This window comes from Oncorhynchus mykiss, chromosome 10, assembly GCF_013265735.2.
Source record: "Oncorhynchus mykiss isolate Arlee chromosome 10, USDA_OmykA_1.1, whole genome shotgun sequence".
NCBI classification, from domain to species: Eukaryota; Metazoa; Chordata; class Actinopteri; order Salmoniformes; family Salmonidae; genus Oncorhynchus; species Oncorhynchus mykiss.
Window position 1 is genome coordinate 23774732 of NC_048574.1, and position 22754 is coordinate 23797485.

The 22754-nt window shown below is 42.4% G+C and overlaps 1 protein-coding gene across 2 annotated transcripts in view; it reads left to right on the forward strand.

Moving 5' to 3' along the window:
- Window positions 1-1414: 1414 nt before the first annotated feature.
- The window catches only part of LOC110533528 (rho GTPase-activating protein 32), a 227102-nt gene continuing 205762 nt past the window's right edge, over window positions 1415-22754 (forward strand). For both annotated transcript variants that reach the window (XM_036989928.1, XM_021617826.2), the window contains exon 1: window positions 1415-1933. The gene's annotated coding sequence lies outside the window, so the exon portion shown is untranslated. The remainder of the gene's footprint in view (window positions 1934-22754) is intronic.

A 22754-nucleotide genomic window follows, 5' to 3' on the forward strand; every position in this document is an offset into this window, starting at 1 on the left:
GGGGGCCCCTCAATGCGATATAGCGACAGACACAGCTGTACATTGTGGCAGGGAGCCTAGCGGTCAGATCGTTGGGGCCAGTTAGCGAAAGGTTGCTAGTTCGAGTCACGCCGACTGTCGATCTGCCCTTCAGCAAGACAATTAACCCTAATTTCTCCAGAATGGACATCCTCTCTTTGACGCCTTTGCTAACAGGTATTGGGTTTTAAATTGACACATTACCTGTTAGCAAAGGCGTCAAAGAGAGGATGTGCAAGAGCTTACAGGGATTTGTAGTCTTGCATGATGTCTACTTTAATGCTAATTGGCATTTTCGTTTCTGAGAATAAATAGAGCCAAATATATTGATAAAAGTTTTACACTGTTATCAAAACGTCATGCCAGGGTAAGCCTACATGAAACACAGCCCTTATTTTAAGTTTTTCTAAAATCCCCTATGGGAAAATGAATGGTCGAAAAACGATTGGAACCATTTCCCTGTTTGACAGCTAGGTATTATGACTCATACTGTGGGACTCTATGTGCATGTGCCAATTGAATCTCAATTGACATAGTAAGTAGTATGAGAAATGCAAATGAGGAAAATGTCAGTGGTTGTATTCGATACACGTTTTTATTAAAAGTATGAATTTTAGCACCCTGCGGAAGGACCGCAGTTGTACAGGACAAACATAGGTCCAGGTAAGCGTTTTCAGAATTTACATTTTTACAAGAATCGACTGATGGTGACTCAATGTTGTTGCTATCAAATCCTGTGACCAGTTATCAAAACTCGCCTGGATATAAGAGAATTAAATTGAGCGTTTCTTAGCTATTGATTAGCCAGAGGCTCATGGGAAGTAGCAATTCATGTCTACTGAGATGTGTACCATGCTTCCCAAGGTAGTGTTGTATTGGATAATAGTACCAATTAAAGGCCCCTTTCCCTCTCACCCATTCCATGCTGACTCTGCAGAACTTATTGAGTTGACATTGTCAGATGCTAAACTCTCATGTAACCTTTACTCTGCTTCAGATATGTTTTGTATTTTGATATAATAAAACGTAACAAATCAATTTGTTTTTTCCCTGTCATTTGTACTGTAGCATGCCTCTTACTTGCCCCCGAAACACCTGCTTTTGGAGCCCCAGACTAAGCTTTTCCTGAGGCAATTTGGTGTAGTGGCCAGTCACTGGTGTGGTGTACTGTCACAACAGTGTAAATTATGGTAACCTTTAGAGGATGCCATTACAGACAAGCACCAGAGGATGGCAGAGTAGTAGAGTAAAAATACACTACAAAGATTAGAGTTTCAGAGCTGGGTTTCAAACATACTTAGTGTTTTCCAAAATTGCAATCTGATTGATGAGCAATGTCCTGAGAGACCGAGCATGTTAAATCTAATCCACGTGCGCTCATCCACGAGAGCGCGCACAGTCACGAACGGTACGCCTCTGCGCGTTCACGATGTCCTCGGATTCTCTCCTGGAAGTGGTGGTTCGAATGTTTTAGTGCGAGCCTCCAGTTTGATAGTAAAGTTTACCTATAAAACTGCCCTTCAACTGGCTGCAAAAGGAATTTCAGTCAATGTTTTCTCATTGTGAAGTACCATCACATTTTTTGAGGCAGTTTAGCTTTACTTAAACACGATAACAGCTGTTTGAACATTGCCAACGAGCCATCTCCAGCGGGAGTTTTTGAACACACGGACAGCGAGATTGAGGCGATATTTTTTTTAATGGGACGTAACGTTGTTGTTCAGGAAACATTTACCTAACTAGCTTAACGTTAGCTATATAAAATATCTAGCGTCTTTGGTTTGTTTTATAATGCGGTGTTTTGGTTCCGAGGGATCAAGCTGTGTTTCTGCAGCTGGCGTGGAAGACACCAGGAGGAGGAAACTGTGGTGAAAGCGAGAGTGATAACCCGAAAAACATCTCATCAAACACACCGGTAAACAGACATTTCTGTCACTTCAGTTAACGTTATCAAACGTTTACATGAATACCAATAATTCCATATTAAACTGATTAAGGCAGTAGTCCGAGTATGGAAATAGAGTAATGTGTTTACATGACTATCTTAAACGGATTAATGTCAAAATCAACGTAAACATACGCCAATTAAAAAAACTGGTTTTCGGAATAATCTTTTTTATTATTAGGACATGTAAACAGTGTAATCGGCGTTCCAACGGTGTATTTGATCTGTGCGTGTTCCAAAACCAGTAGCGCAAGCTTCTCTTTCATGCACGAGTGAGGTGAGTTTTGGAAAAACAAAGTATGGATCTTTAGAAATTGTTTTCACATACAACTTTAACGTTATGTCCGAAATCTGAATCAAAAACGTTTAGCAAAAATACCATGGTTACTGTGGTATAACGTTTATTTGGATTGGCGATTTTCTGCATTTATCTAAAGTGCTAGCCTGAAAACCCAATGTTGAATTGCAAAGAATTCTATGTAGGCATAAATTAGCGTTTGGAACAGGAAAGTTAACTCTCACGACCAATACAAGGCAAAAGAGTGAATAAAATATTACTTCACCGGTTGTCCGTGTGGTTGGTCGTTTTACAGGTAGGAATGTGAGACAAAATATCCACAGAGTAGTGTAGCAACCTGACCTAGAGTATGTTGGTCAATATCGTTTTTATTTTCAATACTGATGCAATTCGCACTGTGACTAATCAAACATGCTTAGGTCGACTACATTCCCATATGGTTTACATATTGTGTAATAGAGCCCCACAGTGGAGGTGTAATAATACCCAAAAACCTAGAGGTCAAATGGTAAATGGTTCCAATTGTTTTTACACCATTATTTTTATCAATAGGGAATTTTATAAACACTTAAAATAAGGGCTGTTAATGTTGTTTTGGTGTGATGTTTTGATAACCATGTAAATCTCTCCTGGACAAGGTGCCTTTAATCAATATATTTGGCTCTATTTGTTATAGGCCCCCCTCAGCCCCCAGCTGTGCCATGAACACCATATGTGAATTGATTGCCCACCCATCTATCTTAAGAGTTCGTACTGTTAGGTGACCTAAACTAGAGGCCCTCAATCTCACACAAATTATCAAGGAACCTACCTGGTACAACCCTAAATCCATAACCATGGGCACCCAAATAGATATCACCCTGACCAACTTGCCCTCTAAATACACCTCTGCTGTCTTCAACCAGGATCTCAGCGATCACTGCCTCATTGCCTGTGTCCGTAATGGGTCAAACGACCACCCCTCATTGCTTTTAAACGCTCCCTTAAACCCCTCAGCAAGCAGGCCTTTCTAATCGACCTGGCCCGAGTATCCTGGAAGGATATTGGCCTCATCCCATCTGTAGAGGATGCCTGGTTGCTCTTTAAAAGTGCTTTCCTCACCATCTTAAATAAGCATGCCCCATTCAAAAAATGTAGAACTAAGAACAGATATAGCGCTTGGTTCACTCCAGACCTGACTGCCCTTGACCAGCACAAAAACATCCTGTGGCGTACTGCATTGGCACCGAATAGCCCCTACGATATGCAACTTTTCAGGGAAGTTAGGAACCAATATACACAGGCAGTTAAGGAAAGCAATGGCTAGCTTTTTCAAACAGAAATTTGCATCCTGCAGCACGAATTCCAAAAAGTTTTGGGACACTATAAAGTCCATGGAGAATAAGAGCACCTCCCAGCTGCCCGCTGGACTGAGGCTTGGAAACACTGTCACAATCGATAAATCTACGATAATTGAATTTCAATAAGCATTTTTCTACGACTGGCTATGCTTTCCACCTGGCTACCCCTACCAACAGCTCTACACCCCCCGCAGAAACTTGCCAAGCCCCCCCCCCCCCCCCTTGCTTCTCTTTCACCCAAATCCAGACAGCTGATGTTCTGAAAGAGCTGCAAAATCTGGATCCCTACAAATCAGTTGGGCTAGACAATCTGGACCCTCTCTTTCTAAAATTACCCACAGAAATTGTTGCAACCCCTATTACTAGCCTGTTCCAACCTCTTTCGCATCGTCTGAGAATACCAAAGATTTGAAAGCTGCCACAGTCATCCCCCTCGTCAAAGGGTGAGACACTCTAGACCCAAACTGTTATAGACCTATATCCATCCTGCCTTGTCTTTCTAAAATCTTCGAAAGCGAAGTTAACAAACAGATCACCAACCATTTCGAATCCCACCGTACCTTCTCCACTATGATATCTGGTTTCCGAGCTGGTCATGGGTGCACCTCAGCCACGCTCAAGGTCCTTAACGATATCATACCCGCCATCGGTAAAAGACAGTACTGTGCCTCCCGGGTGGCGCAGTGGTTAAGGGCGCTGTACTGCAGCGCCAGCTGTGCCATCAGAGTCCCTGGGTTCGCGCCCAGGCGCTGTCTTAACCGGCCGCGACCGGGAGGTCCGTGGGGCGACGCACAATTGGCCTAGTGTCGCCCGGGTTAGGGAGGGCTTGGTCTCATCGCGCACCAGCGACTCCTGTGGCGGGCTGGGCGCAGTGTGCGCTAACCAAGGTGGCCAGGTGCACGGTGTTTCCTCCGGCGCATTGGTGCGGCTGGCTTCCGGGTTGGATGCGTGCTGTGCAGTGCGGCTTGGTTGGGTTGTGTATCGGAGGACGCATGACTTTCAACCTTCGTCTCTCCCGAGCCTGTACGGGAGTTGTAGCGATGAGACAAGATAGTAGCTACTACAACAATTGGATACCACGAAATTGGGGAGACAAAGGGGTAAAATAAAAATAAATAAAAAAGACAGTACTGTGTCTTCATCAACCTGCCCAAGGCTTTCGACTCTGTCAATCCTGCAGCACAAATTCTGAAAAATTCTTATCGGCAGCCTCGGTTGCTCAAATGACTGCCTCGCCTGGTTCACCAACTACTTCTCAGATAAAGTTCAGTGTCAAATCGGAGTTCCTGTTGTCCGGACCTCTGGCAGTCTGAACACAGGGTTCAATTCTCGGGCCAACTCTTTTCTCTCTATATCAATGATGCATAAAAGTAGACTACAAGACTACAAATCCCTGCAATCCCTGCATGCTAACAGGTTTTGTGTCAATTTAAAACTTGCACAAGACAGTTCACAGAATTGTCAATTTTAATGAAATTTTCCCAATTTATTCATTACTACATTTAGCCAACATTATATAGTTCATCCAGAGATAACCTTTTTTTCTTGATTCGTAAGTCTCGTCCACATCATAGCATTTGTAGTTCTTTGTGATAGCCACCTTAGCAGCTAAATGTCATTTCATTTTTGGGGGGTAAGTGCAGGCAAATATTGATGAGTCACTTTGTCCTAAAGTGATTTACACAGTTATCAACATGTCACGCCTACACCATACACAGCCCTTATTTTAAGCGTTTCTAAAATCCTCTATGGGTAAATGCATGGTGAAAAAACGATTGGAATCATTTCCTTGTTTTACCGCTAGGTTTTATGGGTATTATGACTAATACTGTGGTACTCTATGCGTCAATAGATTGAAAATACAAGATACAGAACCTCCCTGTGCTGCAAAAAGTTGGGTAAATCACACTTTCCTCTTTATACCCTATCGCCGCCTCCTACTCCAAAAAGGACAAACAGCATGTACAACCGGTAAAGTAAGTGTAAATATAATTTTATTCAACATTCTGCTTTGTAAAGACTATTGTATTTTTTTAGTGATGACATTGACTGATATCCATGGAGTAACCATGCTAATGGTCCGATGTTTAGGCAACGAAAGTCCCATCAGTAGCTTTATTTCAGATGTGTCCATGTAAACAGGATTATTGGGGAAATTGTTCATCTTGCAAAGCATGTAAATGTTTTAAACAAACTATTATACTAATCTGACTATCCACAATTATCATATTATTGTGTAAATATAACCGTGTTGGTTCGGTAAGGGAAGTCTGATCAATACCATAAGCATGCATCAAAGCTAATAAGAAGAAAACAAGCCTACACATGTGCTAGCAAACACTTGCCATTTGGTTGTAAAAAAAGCTAACTTCTCCTTTAATCATCCAAAACACATCTCTGCTTAAGCAAGTTAATGAATATGTAGTAGCCTTATCACATTTTACAAAGTTTTCACACCCTTTACCCAGTACTTTGTTGAAGAACCATTGGCAGCTATTACAGCCTCTAGTCTTCTTGGGTATGAAGCTACAAGCTTGGCACACCTGTATTTGGAGTTTTTCCCATTCTTTTCTTCAGATCCTCTCAAGCTCTGTCAGGTTGGATGGGGAGCATCACTGCAAAGCTATTTTCAGGTCTCTCCAGAGATATTAGATCGGGTTCAAGTCGGACTCTGGCTAGGCCACTCAATGATATTCAGAGACTTCTGAATACTTATGTAAATAAGCTATGTATGTTTTAAATTTGATAAATTAGCAAAAATGTCTAAACCTATTTACGATTTGCCGTTATTGTGTGTAGATTGAGGGGAAAAAACAATTGGATCCATTTTAGAATAAGGATGTAACATATACATTTTTTGGGGGTAAAGTCAAAGGGTCTGAGTACTTTCCAAATGCACTGTACATGTGGGTAGAGGTGAAAGTGACTTGGCAATCAGGATATAAACTCAGAATAAAAATAAACGTCCTCTCACTATCAACTGCGTTTATTTTCAGCAAACTTAACATGTGTAAATATTTGTATGAACATAACAAGATTCAACAACTGAGACACAACTGAACAAGTTCCACAGACATGTGACTAACATAAATGAAATGTGTCCCTGAACAAACCTTCAATGCTGCAGAAATGTTTTGGTACCCTTCCCCATATCTGTGCCTCGACACAATCCTCGGAGCTCTGACATGCACTGTCAACTGTGGGACAGTGCAAAATCAAAAGTAACAGTCAGTATCTGCATAAAGTACTGCAGTGTGTCGTCTCCTCATGGACTGCACTAGATTTGCCAGTTCTTGCTGTGAGATGTTACCCCACTCTTCCACCAAGGCACCTGCATGTTCCCAGACATTTCTGGGGGGAATGGCCTTAGCCCTCACCCTCCTATCCAGCAGGTCCCAGACATGCTCAATGGGATTGAGATCCGGGCTCTTTGCTGGCCGTGGCAGAACACTGACATTCCTGTCTTGCAGGAAATCACGCACAGAACGAGCAGTATGGCTGGTGGCAATGTCATGCTGGAGTGTCATGTCAGGATGAGCCTGCAGGAAGGGTACCGCATGAGGAAGGAGAATGTCTTCCCTGTAACGCACAGCATTGAGATTGCCTGCAATGACAACAAGCTTAGTCCGATGATGCTGTGACACACCGCCCCAGACCATGACGGACCCTCCACCTCCAAATCGATCCCGCTCCAGAGTACAAGTTTCTGTGTTCCTTCAATGATAAAAGTTAATCCCTGGTGAGACAAAATCGTAAGAGCACTTTTTGCCAATCCTGTCTGGTCCAGCGACAGTGGGTTTGTGCCCATATGTGACATTGCCGGTGATGTCTGGTGAGGACCTGCCTTACAACAGGCCTACAAGCCCCCAGTCCAGCCTCTCTCAGCCTATTGTGGACAGTCTGAGCACTGATGGAGGGATTGTGCGTTCCTGGTGTAACTCATGCAGTTGTCGTTGCCATCCTGTACCTGTCCCGAAGGTGTGTTTAGATGTACCAACCCTATGTAGGTGTTACACGTGGTCTTCCACTGCGAGGACGATCAGCTGTCCATCCTGTCTTTGTGTAGCGCTCACAGCAATGGACATTGCAATTTATTGCCCTGGATCTGCAGTCCTCATGCCTCCTTGCAGCATGCCTAAGGCACATTCACACAGATGAGCAGGGAACCTGGGCATCTTTCTTTTGGTGTTTTTCAGAGTCAGTAGAAAGGCTTCCTTAGTGTCCTCAGTTTTCATAGCTGGGACCTTAATTGCCTAATGACCATTCCACAGGTGCATTTTCATTAATTGTTTATGGTTCATTGAACAAGCATGGGAAATGGTTTTTAAACCCTTTACAATGAAGATCTGTGAAGTTATTTAGATTTTTACAAATGGTCTTTGAAAGACAGGGTCCAGAAAAAGGGATGTTTCTTTTTTTTTTACTGAGTTTATAGTAAACAGAGTAGCAGCAGCGTATGTGTGTGGCGTCAACATGGGTTTGTGTGTGTTGGAATGTCAGTGTAGTAGTGTGTGGGTAGGCAAGGAGGAGCAGGAGGAGCACTGCCAGAGCCCTTCAAAATTACCTCCAGCAGGCCACAAATGTGCATCTGTCTGCTCAAACGGTCAGAAACAGACTCCATGAGGGTGGTATGAGGGCCCGACGTCCACAGGTGGGGGTTGTGCTTACAGCAGGACGTTTGGCATTTGCCAGAGAACACCAAGATTGGCAAATTCGCCACTGGCGCCCTGTGCTCGTCACAGATGAAAGCAGGTTCACACTGAGCACATGTGACAGAGTCTGGAGACGCCATGGAGAACGTTCTGCTGCCTGCAACATCCTCCAGCATGACCGGTTTGGCGGTGGGTCAGTCATGGTGTGGGGTGGCATTTCTTTGGGGGGCCGCACAGCCCTCCATGTGCTCGCCAGAGGTAGCCTGACTGCCATTAGGTACCGAGATGAGATCCTCAGACCCCTTGTGAGACCATATGCTGGTGTGGTTGGCCCTGGGTTCCTCCTAATGCAAGACAATTCTAGACCTCATGTGGCTGGAGTGTGTCAGCAGTTCCTGCAAGAGGAAGGCATTGATGCTATGGACTGGCCCGCCCGTCCCCCAGACCTGAATCCAATTGAGCACATCTGGGACATCTGGGACATGTCCAGGAGTAATTAGTTACTTATCTCACCTCATCAGGAGCATGCCCAGGCGTTGTAGGGAGGTCATACAGGCACGTGGAGACCACACACACTACTGAGCCTCATTTTGACTTGTTTTAAGGACATTACATCAAAGTTGGATCAGCCTGTAGTGTGGTTTTCCACTTTAAAACCTCTTGAGGATAGGGAGACGCTAGCGTCTCAACTGGCCAATTGCCTGGGGAAATGCAGAGCGCCAGATTCAAATAAAATGCTATAAAATTAAAACTTTCATTAAATCACACATGTAAGATACTCAATTAAGCTTCACTCGTTGTGAATCCAGCCAACATGTCAGATTTAAAAAATGCTTTTCGGCGAAAGCATATGAAGCTATTATCTGATAGCATGCACCTATCTGAATCAGTAGTAAACAAAAGAGCTAGCGTAGCAGGCGCTACACAAAACGCTGAAATAAAATATAAAATATGCATTACCTTTGACAAGCTTCTTTTGTTGGCACTCCATTATGTCCCATAAACGTCACAATTGGTCCTTTTTTCCCCCGATTAATTCCGTCCATGTATACCCAAAATGTCCATTTATAAAGCATGTTTGATTCAGAAAAAAACAGCTTACCAAAACACAACGTCACTACAAAACATTTCAAAAGTTGCCAAAATATTTCAAACTACTTTTGTAATACAACTTTAGGTATTTTTAAACGTTTTTAATCGATCAAATTGTAGATGGGGCAATCTGTCTTGCGCAACTCTTAACAGTAACAGTGTTCCAGGATGTGCTTCTTCTTCGTTACACAAATGATTAACCTCAACCAAATTCCAAAGACTGGTGACATCCAGTGAAAGTCGTAGGAACTGTCCCTATCAAATATCCCTTGGCAAAGACAACATAGGGAACGGTCAGAGGCAAAAAATAAAAAAAGATCTGAACAATTAGTCCTCAGGGTTTTGCCTGCTACATAAATTCTGTTATAGTCAGACATGATTGAAACAGTTTTAGAAACTTCAGAGTGTTTTCTATCCACACCTACTAATCATATTCCTGGCATGAGTAGCAGGAAGTTGAAATTGGGCACGCTATTTATCCAAAAGATACCTTAACAGGTTAATTTTGAGTGTGACTCCAAATCCAGACCTCCATGGGTTGATACATTTGATTTCCATTGATGATTTTTGTTGTCAGCACATTCAACTATGTAAAGAAAAAAGTATTTAATAAGAATATTTCAGATCTAGGATGTGTTATTTTAGTGTTCCCTTTATTTTTTTTTGAGCAGTGTATTTTAGGTCATCGGAAACGATGGCAAAAACATTATGTACAAAAAGATGTTAAGATCAGTGCAAAAAAAACAACACAAAATAGCACAATTGGTTCAGGAGCCTGTAAAACGGCCATCCTTCCTGCCAGCGCCATCGCCATTCCAATTGTGCATCCTTACAAACGAGCACAGTTGGATCGTTCCTGTCTAGTGGTTAATTGGCCAACTATGGAACCTTTAGACACTTCTTAGGATGGTTATCAATTACCATGTTTCATTGCGGGTGCAATTAATTAAGGAGATGTTTGTCACAGGTATTAATGTAAATTATCGTTTGATGTGCCTGTTTCTCTAATACAGGAGTCTGGCTGCTGTAAACTATGGACACAGTGTACTGACTCAGTATAGGATGTCTTCATATCCCATCATTTACACTCTAGTTTGAAGCTAGAGATAATTAGTTACTTATCTCACTGCAAAAACAAGGCCATCTTTCCAATTCCTGTTTTCCACACACAGAACGAGTCATACCAAATAGCTGCCACTGTGCCAATGACAAAGCAGAAACTTTAATAGTCACCATATTAATTTGATTGGTATCAATTGCATGTAAAGCGGGATTTATGATGTAGTGGTTAATTGGCCTCGGTAGTGATTTGTAGTAGTTTTAGCTGAACAGCACAGTACTTTGTCTTCAGAGATAAATCATTAGGAAACCTATTTGCAATAGTCATTAATTTGTGCGGCTCACTCATTGTCCATTTTGTTAATTGTCAGCGGACTTAACTGGGATACTGAGAGCAGGGTGTTGTTTTATTTTTCATATTTTTAAATTTAACTTTAATTTAACTAGGCAAGTCAGTTAAGAACAAATTCTTATTTACAATGACGTCCAAACCCGGACGACACTGGGCCAACTGTGCGCCGCCCTATGGGACCCAATCACGGCCGGATGTGATGCAGCCTGGATTCTAACCACGTCTTCAAGATGGCAGGCAGAGCTCACTAGTGTGGATATAAATGGCTCTGCATCTATCTGCCTTTGCTCTTCATTTATAAGTGTGCTATCCCGGCAGGTTATTTAAAACAGGCCAGGCTAATGCAGCCCCCTTATTCAATGAGCTAAAGAACGTCAGGCCTGTAGGGTACCAGCCACTCAATTTCCCTCTCTATTCAGTATGTCTTCTGCCATGGTTGATTTAATACTAAGAAAAATAAGATGCCTCAGTGAACTGTTAGCCCAACGGTCCAAGCACTGGGAGTAGACTACTGCTCAGATGAAGTGGTGTAAATTGAATGAAAAGATTTTAGACTTAGTTGGCTTGAATTTAGATTTTTATGAAGTTTTCCTACGCTCGAAAAATATGTTTAATCCACGGAACATGACTGTCAAATTCTCCCTGTCAGTAACTTCAGCTTTATTAAAATAAAAGGACACACTGCCTGTTCTACTACATGTCCCTCTATTAACACTCAATTATTCTATGACATTGGAGAATCTAAAATAATCTTGTCATGTCAGCTCAAATTTGCAACATTTGAGATATGTGGTTACACCAATCACGAGTTTACCCCTTCTAAATCCAATGTAATGGACTCAGTGGCCTGTTCTTATTTGTCAGTTGTTTGGAACAAGACTTTCTGTGGAAGATGTTGAGCTCTGCCCTATCACCTTTTTTGATCAGGGGCATCTTTCCTCAACTTTTTTCAAGTCGTGTCTTCAAGATTTTCAGTGCTTCCATTTAACAACGTAGGCTTGTAAAATTGAGAAAATAAAAGTTAATTGCCTGCATTAACTGGTCAATGGAACCAGTGGCAAGTGCAGCACACACTTATCATTATTATTGGCCAACAACTAGGGATCTCAATGGTTAACCACCTGTCCTCTTAAAGTAGCATTGGATACTGAGTGGAGGTATCACCTCCCCTTTTGTATCAGGAGAGGCACACCGAACCTGTCTTATTCTAAAGCCCTATAAATTCCGTTTTTGTTTTTCCAGGTTTACATTGCCCCTTGTTTTTTTCCCAGGTTTTTTTATTTGTTAAAACAACTAAATTGATTAGTTTTAAGTCTAAAACCAATGCTTAAACCACATGAGGGGACCACATTTGAGGTCTGACATTTTTTTTTTTGCAGTGTGCTGTGTTTTTGTAGTGTGATGGTTGTTTGCAAAACAAATACCCACTGGATTGAGGCAAATAATCATGATGTCATTCTGCCAGGTAAGCATAGGCTACTTTATAGTTAACATTTTAATTGAAGGTTTTTGGGAAAGCCTTCCCATCTACCAGAATATTTATTTTCGTTAGCTTCATCGCTAACGGCTACACAAAGTGAAAGCTGTGCACACCGCACATACACAGATGGGGAATTCACGTTGCCTCTTCAGAAAGTTGCAGGGTATGCACTGATGCATTTTATTCATTTCTCTTGATATAAACGTAATAATTGTTCAATACATTTAGTTAATTGCTTACTAATAAGTTCAATACATTTGTGAATATTGTTGAATTCTGTTTTTTCTGGATTCATTGATTCCATCCGAGTTCTCCGTATTGCAGATTTTATTAAGGCCCTACAATTCCCATTACCAGAATATGCCTCCAAGGCCTGTGTTATCGTGGCCTCATTTCCATTATGCAAAGTGCTCAATTTGACCTCCCCCATATGTGGATAGCTGAAGTACAATTGAAGTCGGAAGTTTACATACAGCTTAGCCAAATACATTTAAACTCAGTTTTTCACAATTCCTGACATTTAATCCTAGTAAACAATTCCCTGTCTTAGGTCAGTTAGGATCACCAGTTTATTTTAAGAATGTGAAATTTCAGAATAATAGTAGAGTGATTTATTTCAGTTGATTTCTTTCATCACATTCCCAGTGGGTCAGAAGTTTACAAATCACATTTATTTGTATAGCCCTTCGTACATCAGCTGATATCTCAAAGTGCTCTACAGAAACCCAGCCTAAAACCCCAAACAGCAAGCAATGCAGGTGTAGAAGCACGGTGGCTAGGAAAAACTCCCTAGAAATGCCAAAACCTAGGAAGAAACCTAGAGAGGAACCAGGCTATGAGGGGTCCCCTTCTGGCTGTGCCGGGTGGAGATTATAACAGAACATGGCCAAGATGTTCAAATGTTCATAAATGACCAGCATGTTCAAATAATAATGATCACAGTAGTTGTTGAGGGTGCAGCAAGTCAGCACCTCAAGAGTAATTGTCAGTTGGCTTTTCATAGCCGATCATTAAAAGTAGCTCTACCACTCCTGCTGTCTCTAGAGAGTTGAAAACAGCAGGTCTGGGACAGGTAGCACGTCCGGTGAACAGGTCAGGATTCCATAGCCGCAGGCAGAACAGTTGAAGCTGGAGCAGCAGCACGGCCAGGTGGACTGGGGACAGCAAGGAGTCATCATGCCAGGTAGAGAGAATTAGAGAGAGCATACTTAAATTCCCACAGGACACCGGACCCCCCCCCCCCCCCCCCCCCCCCCCCCCCCCCGGACACAAACTACTGCAACATAAATACTGGAGGCTGAGACAGGAGGGGTCAGGAGACACTGTGGCCCCATCCGATGATGCCCCCGGACAGGGCCAAACAGGAAGGATATAACCCCACCCACTTTGCCAAAGCACAGCCCCCACACCACTAGAGGGATATCTTCAACCACCAACTTACCATCCTGAGACAAGGCCGAGTACAGCCCACAAAGATCTCCGCCACGGCACAACCCAATGGGGGGTTCCACCCCAGACAGGAAGATCACGTCAGTGACTCAAGTGACGCACCCCTCCTAGGGACGGCATGAAAGAGCACCAGTGAGCCAGTGACTCAGCCCCTGTAATAGGGTTAGAGGCAGAGAATCCCAGTGGAGAAAGGGGAACCGGCCAGGCAGAGACGTACTTTATGGAGAATGTCCTCTGGTCTGATGAAACAAAAATAGAACTGTTTGGCCATAATGACCATGGTTATGTTTCAGAGGAAAAGGGGGAGGCTTGCAATCCGAAGAACACCATCCCAACTGTGAAGCACGGTGGTGGCAGCATCATGTTGTGGGGGTGCTTTGCTGCAGGAGGGACTGGTGCGCTTCACAAAATAGATGGCATCATGAAAATGATGTGGATATATTGAAGCAACATCTCAAGACATCAGTTCATGCTTGGTCACAAATGGGTCTTCCAAATGGACAATGACCCCAAGCATACTTCCAAACTTGTGGCAAAATGGCTTAAGGAAAACAAAGTCAAGGTATTGGAGTGGCCATCCCAAATCTCATATAAAATCTGTGGGCAGAACTGAAAAAGCATGTGCGAGCAAGGACGCCTACAAACCTGACTCGGTTACACCTGCTCTGGCAGGAGGAATGGGCCAAAATTCACCTAACTTATTGTGGGAAGCTTGTGGAAGGCTACCCAAAACATTTGACCCAAGTTAAACAATTTAAAGGCAATGCTACCAAACACTCAATTAGTATATGTAAACTTCTGACCCACTGGGAATGTGATGAAAGAAATAAAAGCTGAAATGAATAATTCTCTCTACTATTATGCTGACATTTCACATTCTTAAAATAGTGGTGATCTTAACTGACCTAAGACAGTGATTTTTTTTTTTTTGATTAAATGTCAGGAATTGTGAAACTGAGTTTAAGCTGTATGTAAACTTCCGACTTCAACTGTGTAGCTATCTATTTTTTTCTTCTCGTCACTAGATTTTAGCTGGTATTGTAAAGCCAGTTTATTCTGTAGGTTCTCTAAGTAAACAAGGGTTTAAAGAAGGTTTTTATTCTTAATATTTGTGTTATGACCATGCACGGTTACTTGTTTCCAGGTATCAGTATTTTGTGGTTAGACATTGCCATTGTAGCAGATGTCTGACTTTTTCAGTAAGCTTGAAGCATTTTGGCATTTGTTTGCATTTTCTTATTTATCTGGGAAAAGCCCCCTAATTGTAGCGTTATGTAGAAACAGGGAACACTTGGCCTATATACTACACTTGTCTTTCTTTCTTTCTTTCCTTTTTTAAAAATTTTAATAGGCTACTAAATGTCAAGCTTCCTTTTAATATCGGTCTTGCATCCCACTAGCGGATCTCAATATATTTGGTTCAAGAATCATGGTGTGATTATCTAACAAATCTTATCTTATCTTATCTATGCCTAGTCCATAGAAATACAAATGTAAACATAATAAATGATTCAAGATTATGTAGAACATAATGAAAATGTACAGGGTATGACTTAGGTTAAGGATTAGGCTAGATGGTGACAAATCTTACTTTCAACCCCTTCCCACCCCTTCAGTGTGAGTTCAGGTTTCTCTCAAACAAGCATTACTCAAACTACGCTTTGTCAAAATTATAATTATTATTTCTGTGAAATGGATGTTGCAATTTGGAGCATTGCACAGTCTCGTCTAAGCTTGTCACGTTTGTGAGAAAAGACAGACAAGTGGGTGATTTTACACAACAGCCTCATTGCTCTACTTTTCGTAGCATCGTGTTTTGACTGCTGCAGTCCTGTAGACTGAAAGAAGTGGTACTAATCCTCTCAACTGAACACATTTGCCAATACATTTATTATAGATGCCATGTTTGTGTAGCAGATGATTGTTCCTCATTTTTAAAAGGGCTGCTGTCGTAAAAACATAAGCTAAAAGCATTTGTGTTATGAGAACAGGCCATTCAGCTCATCTAGCCTTCCCGTTAACTGAACTCTAAGTAACAGTCCCTAATAAATGTGAAACAAATGTGATTTCAGGTTTAGGTAAATATCAGGATGCTTGCATAATCTTTATAGGACATTCATAGTGGTGTCTGTGTTGTGGTTAGATAGACAGGTGACTGAATGTTACTCATCAGTTAGCTGAGAGTAAGGTGTGCAGAGGAGCCACCAGAGCCTCGTTAGCTGGCACTCCAGGGTTCCTGTAGGCCATAGGAGGGATGAGGGTATATTGTGCGTAGCCACCGAGACACAAGGATTTATCGACGGACTCTTGACCTTGGCCTGTCGCATTGCAGCCTGACCTGAGATACTTGGCAGATGAGCAGGGAGAGTGAGAGGAGTCTTATGGGAACGAGAGTGAGAGATCGCGAAAGAACAACAAGGCGATATACATGCGCCTCAACAATAGGAGCTCACCTAACTGTGTGGCAGCCAAATCACTTGAGGGACTTCCTCTGCTTAGTTTCAGCGTTTTGTGGCGTCCGCAATTACGCTAGGTTTTGTCTGGTGTCGTAATGACCGAAGTGCTATGCTTTTGGAAACTCTTTGGCACGCACAGCATTCTAAACAGACCTGACATGGCACTTTTTCAAAGACTACGTCAGCTCTCCACTCGGAATTGTGGGGCACTTCTGTTCTATTCTGGTGCTGCTCTCTGTCCAAAGGCTTCCGTTTGATATGTTTTCCTGGCCCTGAAAAGAGGTGCTATTAGCTAACAAGGTGCGAACACCCTGCCTGACTTAAACACAACCCTTTTCAATTGACCTGCTTTTTGCTAGCTGACGCCAGCAGACAATTCTGTAAATAACTGCCTTTTTATCCCTCTAATAGCTAACTTGTATTTAAAAAATAATAATCTCAATGTTTCCATCACCTGGCTAGGTAGCTTGGCAACCACCAAGGCAAATTAAGGAATGAAGGTGTTAACAAACAAGCATAAACTAGTGGACATAAGCTTGAGTTTAATCAGATGTTCTAGATATTCAAAATGGAGTGGCTCTAAACAGCCCTGCATTCATATTACACAACCAACCACACTCCTTTGTACACTTGTTATGTCTGTGAGTGCGCATACAGTCTCAAAGGGCTCTTTGTTTGTCTTCGGCCTCTCAATGCTGGATGCCCCGGATGCTGGAGGAGCATTGTGTGGGCCGCAGCGCCCATTGTGGCTCCCCTCTGCATGTTCATTAATTACATAACTGGCATAGCCCAGTGTCCCTGGCCCCGACCCCACACATTAACGGAACTGCTAACTCGCTCTCCCTGCAGCCTCCCTGGCCGTACATACACCGACTTTTGAGGATGCCATGGATTTCCCTAACGGGATTCCATTCCCCCGTAAACAATTCCTGCATTGAGAGGGGAGGTTGGAAAGCTGCCAGGGTATTCCTACAATGGAGAGGCGGGGATAATGAGGCGGCAGCGTTGACTAAGGGAATTCTCATTCAGTGCCTGGATTAGCAACATGGTGTGAAACTGTGTGGCAGTGCTTAGAGAGCCACAGAGCCGATACCTGAGCAGGATCTTCCACCAACACTCACAATCCCAGACATTGTGCTCCCTGTGCAGGGGAGGCATCCAGTCATGCTGTTGGCAGGAATTTCAGCTCGCTTTTTTAGCAAGGCTTGAGAAACATTCACACTCCCCTCATAGTTATGCTTTTGCTCTTTTTTAAAAATATAAAGATCTAGAAGCTAGAGTAATTGAGGATTGGTCGTCTATGTTCCATGTCTTCACTATGTTTTTCCTTAGGTTATCATGCTAATGTTTTCAGTGAGGAGTCCCATCGGCATGCATTTGTGCTCCCCTAGCTACGTGTTTAGCTATGTGTTTAGGGTTGCAGGTTTTACTCAGTTATAGAATAAATACACTGAAAAGTCAAAGTACTTAACACGAGTGGAAAAAGTACACCGGCTCTACGTTTGGGAGAGTTGTTTTGTTACTAAGTGAGGAGATCAGTGAGATTATTGCTGTGGTAGTAATTTAATTTTGTTAGCTGATTTATTGTCATGCAAAAGATGGCGGTCTCACTGTAATTGACCATTAGTTGTTATAAACATGTTGAGCATCTCCAGGCTCCAGTCATACAAGCAGCATACAAGCCTCTGATGCGTGCCTTTGGAACATTTACATTTAAAAAAAAAAGGCTGTCATGTGCCTTTTACTGAGGAGTGGCTTTTGTCTGGCCACTCAACTATGAAGGCCTGATTGGTGGAGTGCTGCAGAGATTTCCTTCTGGAAGGTTATCCCATCTCCTCAGAGGAACTCTGTCAGTGACCATCGAGTTCTTGGTCACCTCCCTGACAAAGTTCCTTCTCCCCCGATTGGTCAGTTTGGTTGGGCAGCCAGCTCTAGGAAGAGTCTTAGTGATTACAAACTTTTTCCATTTTAAGAATGATGGAGGCCACTGTGTTCTTGGGGATCTTCAATGCTGAAGACATGTTTTGGTACCCTTCCCCAGATCTGTGCCTCGACACAATCCTGTCTCAGAGCTCTATGGATACTTGCTTCGACCTCCTGGCTTGGTTTTTGCTCTGACATGCACTGTCAACTGTGAGACCTTTTATATAGACAGGTGTGCCTTTCCAAATCATGTCCAATCGATTTGAATTTACCACAGGTGGACTCCAAGTTGTAGAAACATCTCAAAGATGATCAACAGGAACAGGATGCATCTGAGCTCAATTTCGAGTCTGATAGCAAAGGGTCTAAATACTTACAGTACCAGTCAAAATTTTGGACACATACTCATTCCAGGGTTTTTCTTTATTTGTACTATTTTCTACATTATAGAATAATAGTGTATACATCAAAACTATGAAATAACACAAATGGAATCATGTAGTAACCAAAAAAGTGTTAAACAATACAAAATATTTTTTTATTTTTGAGTTTCTTCAATAGCCACCCTTTGCCTTGATGACAGCTTTGCATTCTCTCAACCAGCTTCATGAGGTAGTCACCTGGAATGCTTTTCCAACAGTCTTGAAGGATTTCCCACATGCGTAGCACTTGTTGGCTGCTTTTCCTTCACTCTGCGGTCCAACTCATCCCAAACCATCTCAATTGGTTTGAAGTCAGGTGATTATCGAGCCAGGTCACCTGATGCAACACTCAATCACTCTCCTTCTTGGTCAAATAGCCTTTACACAGCCTGGAGGTGTGTTTTGGGTCATTGTCCTGTTGAAAAACAAATGATAGTCCCAGTAAGTGCAAACCAGATGAGATGGCATATCGCTGCAGAATGCTGTGGTAGCCATGCTGGTTAAGTGTGCCTTAAATTCTAAATAAATCAGTGTCACCAGCAAAGCACAATCACACCACCATCTCCGTGCTTCACGGTGGGAACCACACATGCGGAGGTCATCTGTTTACCCACTCTGCGTCTCAGACACAGCGTTTAAAACCAAAAATCTCAAATGTGGACTCATCAGACGAAAGGACAGATTTCCACCTTTCTAATGTCAATTTCTCGTGTTTCTTGGCCCAAGCAAGTCTTTTCTTCTTGTTGGTGTCCTTTAGTGGTTTCTTTACAGCAATTCGACCATGATGTCCTGATTCATTCAGTCTCCTCTGAACATTTTATGTTGATGCGTCTGAACTCTGAGGTGCAGTTAATTGCCGTTTTCTGAGGCGGTTAACTCCAATGAACTTAACCTCTGCAGCTTTTCTGTGGCGGTCCTCATGAGAGCACTTGATGGTTTTTGCGACTGCACTTGAAGAAACTTTCAAACTTATTGAAATGTTCCTGATTGACTGACCTTCATGTCTTCGTGATGATGGACTGTTGTTTCTCTTTGCTTATTTGAGCTGTTCTTGCTATAATATAGACTTGGTCTTTTACCAAATAGGGCTATCTTCTGTGTACCAACTCTACCTCTTCCTTCTCACAACACAATGGAGTGCCTCAAACGCATTAAGAAGGATAGAAATTCCAGAATTTTACTTTAACAAGGCACACCTGTTTTAGTTGAAATGCATTTCAGGTGTCTACCCCATGAAGCTCATTGAGAGAATGCCAAGTGTGCAAAGCTGTCATCAAAGCAAAGGGTGTCTACTTGGAAGAATCTCAAATTTGTTATTTCATAGTTTTGATGTCTTCACTATTATTCTACAATGTAGAAAATAGTAAAAATAAATAATAAAGTGAAATTAGTAGGTGTGTGCAAACTTTTGACTGGTACTGTATACACATGAAGTGAGTAAAACTGTATGTAAACATTATTAAAGTGACCAGTGATTCCATGTCGATGTGCATATCCATGTCGATGTGCATAGGGTAGCAGCCTCTACGGTTCAGAGGTTGAGTAATTGGGTGGTAGGTGGCTAGTGATGGCCTTCTGGGTGTTAGCGGGTTGAACAGGCCTTGGCTTGGGTGGTGTTTGTCTTTGATGATGTTTTGGCCTTCATTTGACGTCAGGTGCTGTAGGTGTTCTGGAGGGCATGTAGTGTGCCCCCGGTGATGCGTTGGGCAGACCGCACCACCCTCTGGAGAGCCCTGCGGGTGGTGCAGTTGCCGTACCAGGCGGTGATACAGCTGAACAGGATGCTCTTTATTATGCATCTGTAGGAGTTTGTGAGGGTCTTATGGGCCAAGCCACATTTCTTCAGCCTCCTGAGGTTGAAGAGGCTATGTTGCGCCTAATTCATCACACTGTCTGTGTGGATGGACTATTTCAGATTGTCAGTGACGTGTACTTCGAGAAACTTAAAGCTTATCACCTTCTCCACTGCGGTCCCATCGTTGTGGATGGGGGCGTGCTCCTCTGTCTCCTGAAGTCCATGATTAGCTACTTCGTTTTGTTGTTTTCCTGGCACTACTCCCCCACGTCCCTCACCTCCCTTGTGTGCTGCCACGTCATTGTTGGGTTATCAAGCCTAGTCCTGTTGCGTCTGCAAACTTGATTGAGTTGGAGGTGTGTGTGTGACCACGCAGTCGTGGGTGAACATGGAGTGCAGGTGGGTACTGAGCACGTAGCCTTGTGGGGCCCCTGTGTTGAGGACTTGTGTATTGGAGGTGTTGTTTCCTACCTTCACCACCTGGGGGTGACCCGTCAGCAGGTCCAGGACCCAGTTGCTTAGGAAGGGGTTCAGAGCCAGGGCCCCAAGCTTAATGATGTGCTTGGAGGGTACATTGGTGTTGAAGTCTGAGCTATAGTCAATGAACAACATTATTACATATGTATTCCTCTTGATGCAATAAACCACTTTACAAAATATAATGCATTATTATTCCCATAGCATTATTACAGAGAATCAGACAAATTATTCCATCTTCTGCCTGTTGGCTACTTATTTTATTCAATCCCGTCTCAAAATACAAGACTGCCCCTTTAAGAGGAAAAAAAAGCTCTTTACCTGACTTGCTTTTCAAATGTCTAATGTACATGTTTTGTGCTCTTGTAGGAAGCAATCACTCCTCCATTGCTGATTTACAAATTATCTTTAATTGTGCTAGTAACTCACTAACTAGTAAAGGATATGAACAAATGTGCACACGTGGCTACTGTAAACTAGTTTGTTTTTGTTTTGGTATGTTGCATTGACGGTGGCTAATATTGTGTTTTTTGATCACAATTCCCTCACTAAAGGGGAATGTTGGTAGTGTTAACTTACTAGAGTTTTCCAACTTAGTTAAGTGAATTTCAATGTCGTGCTTCACTGCACAGGCTGATTTTTCTTCGGCACACGCGCAGCTTAGAGGGCACTTAAGTCTACCGATGACAAGCATACTCCTAACATGATGCAGACACCACCATGCTTGAAAATATGTAGAGTGGTATTCAGTGATGTGTTGTTGGATTTGTTCCAAAAATAATGCTTTGTGTTCAGGACATAAATTAACTTTATTTTCCATATTTATTTCAGTTTTACTTTAATTGCATTATTCAAACAGGATGTATCTTTTGGAATACTCTGTCATTTAGCTTAGTATTGTGGAGTAATTACAATGTTGTTGATGAATCCTCTAGTTAACTATGGAACTGTTTTTTAAAGCCACCATTAGCCCCATGGTGGAATCCCTGAGCGGTTTCCCTCCTTTCCGGCAACTGAGTTAGGAAGGACGACTATCTTTGTAGTGACTGGGAATATGGATACACCATCCAAAGTGTAATTAATAACTTCACCAGGCTCAGAGATATTCAATGTCAGCTTTTTGTATTTTATTTGAGCGAAGTAAAGCCCCACCGGCCAAACCTTCCCCTAACTCGGACGACGCTGGGCCAATTATGCGCCGTCCTATGGGACTCCCGGCCACGGCCGGTTGTGACACAGCCCGGGAATAAACCTGGGTCTTTAGTAACGCCTCTAGCACTGCGATGCAGTGTATTAGAACGCTGCGCCACTCAGGTGGCTCTACTTTTTTTATTTTTATTTTACCCATCTATCAATAGGTGCCCTTCTATGTGAAGCATTGGAAAACCTCTCTGGTCTTTGGTTTAATCTGTGTTTGAAATTCACTGCTTGACTGGGGGACTTTACCTGTAAAGTGTGGGGTACAGAGATGAGGTCGTCATTAAAAAGATCATGTTAAACACTATTATTGCACAGAGTGAGTCAATGCAACTTATTATGTGAACTTATTTAGTCTTGCCTTAACAAATGTGTTGTGTACTTACTGACTGAAGACATTTCAGCTTTTCGTTTTTAATTTGTAAAAAGTTCTAGGAACATAATTCCACTGACATTATGGGGTATTGTGTGTCATGCTGTAACACAACAAAATGTGGGACATGTCAAGGGCTGTGAATACTTTCTGAAGGTACTGTAAATAGGTTCTCTGAGTGAAACTGAAGTGTGTGGTCTGAATGTAGAGGTCGACCGATTATGATTTTTCAATACCGATTTATTGGAGGACCAAAAAAAAGCTGATACCGATTAATCACCCGAATTTTTTTTAAATATCTATTTGTAATAATAATGACAATTACAACAATACTGAATGGACACTTATTTTAACTTAATATAATACATCAATAAAATCAATTTAGTCTCAAGTAAATAATGAAACATATTTGGTTTAAATAATGCA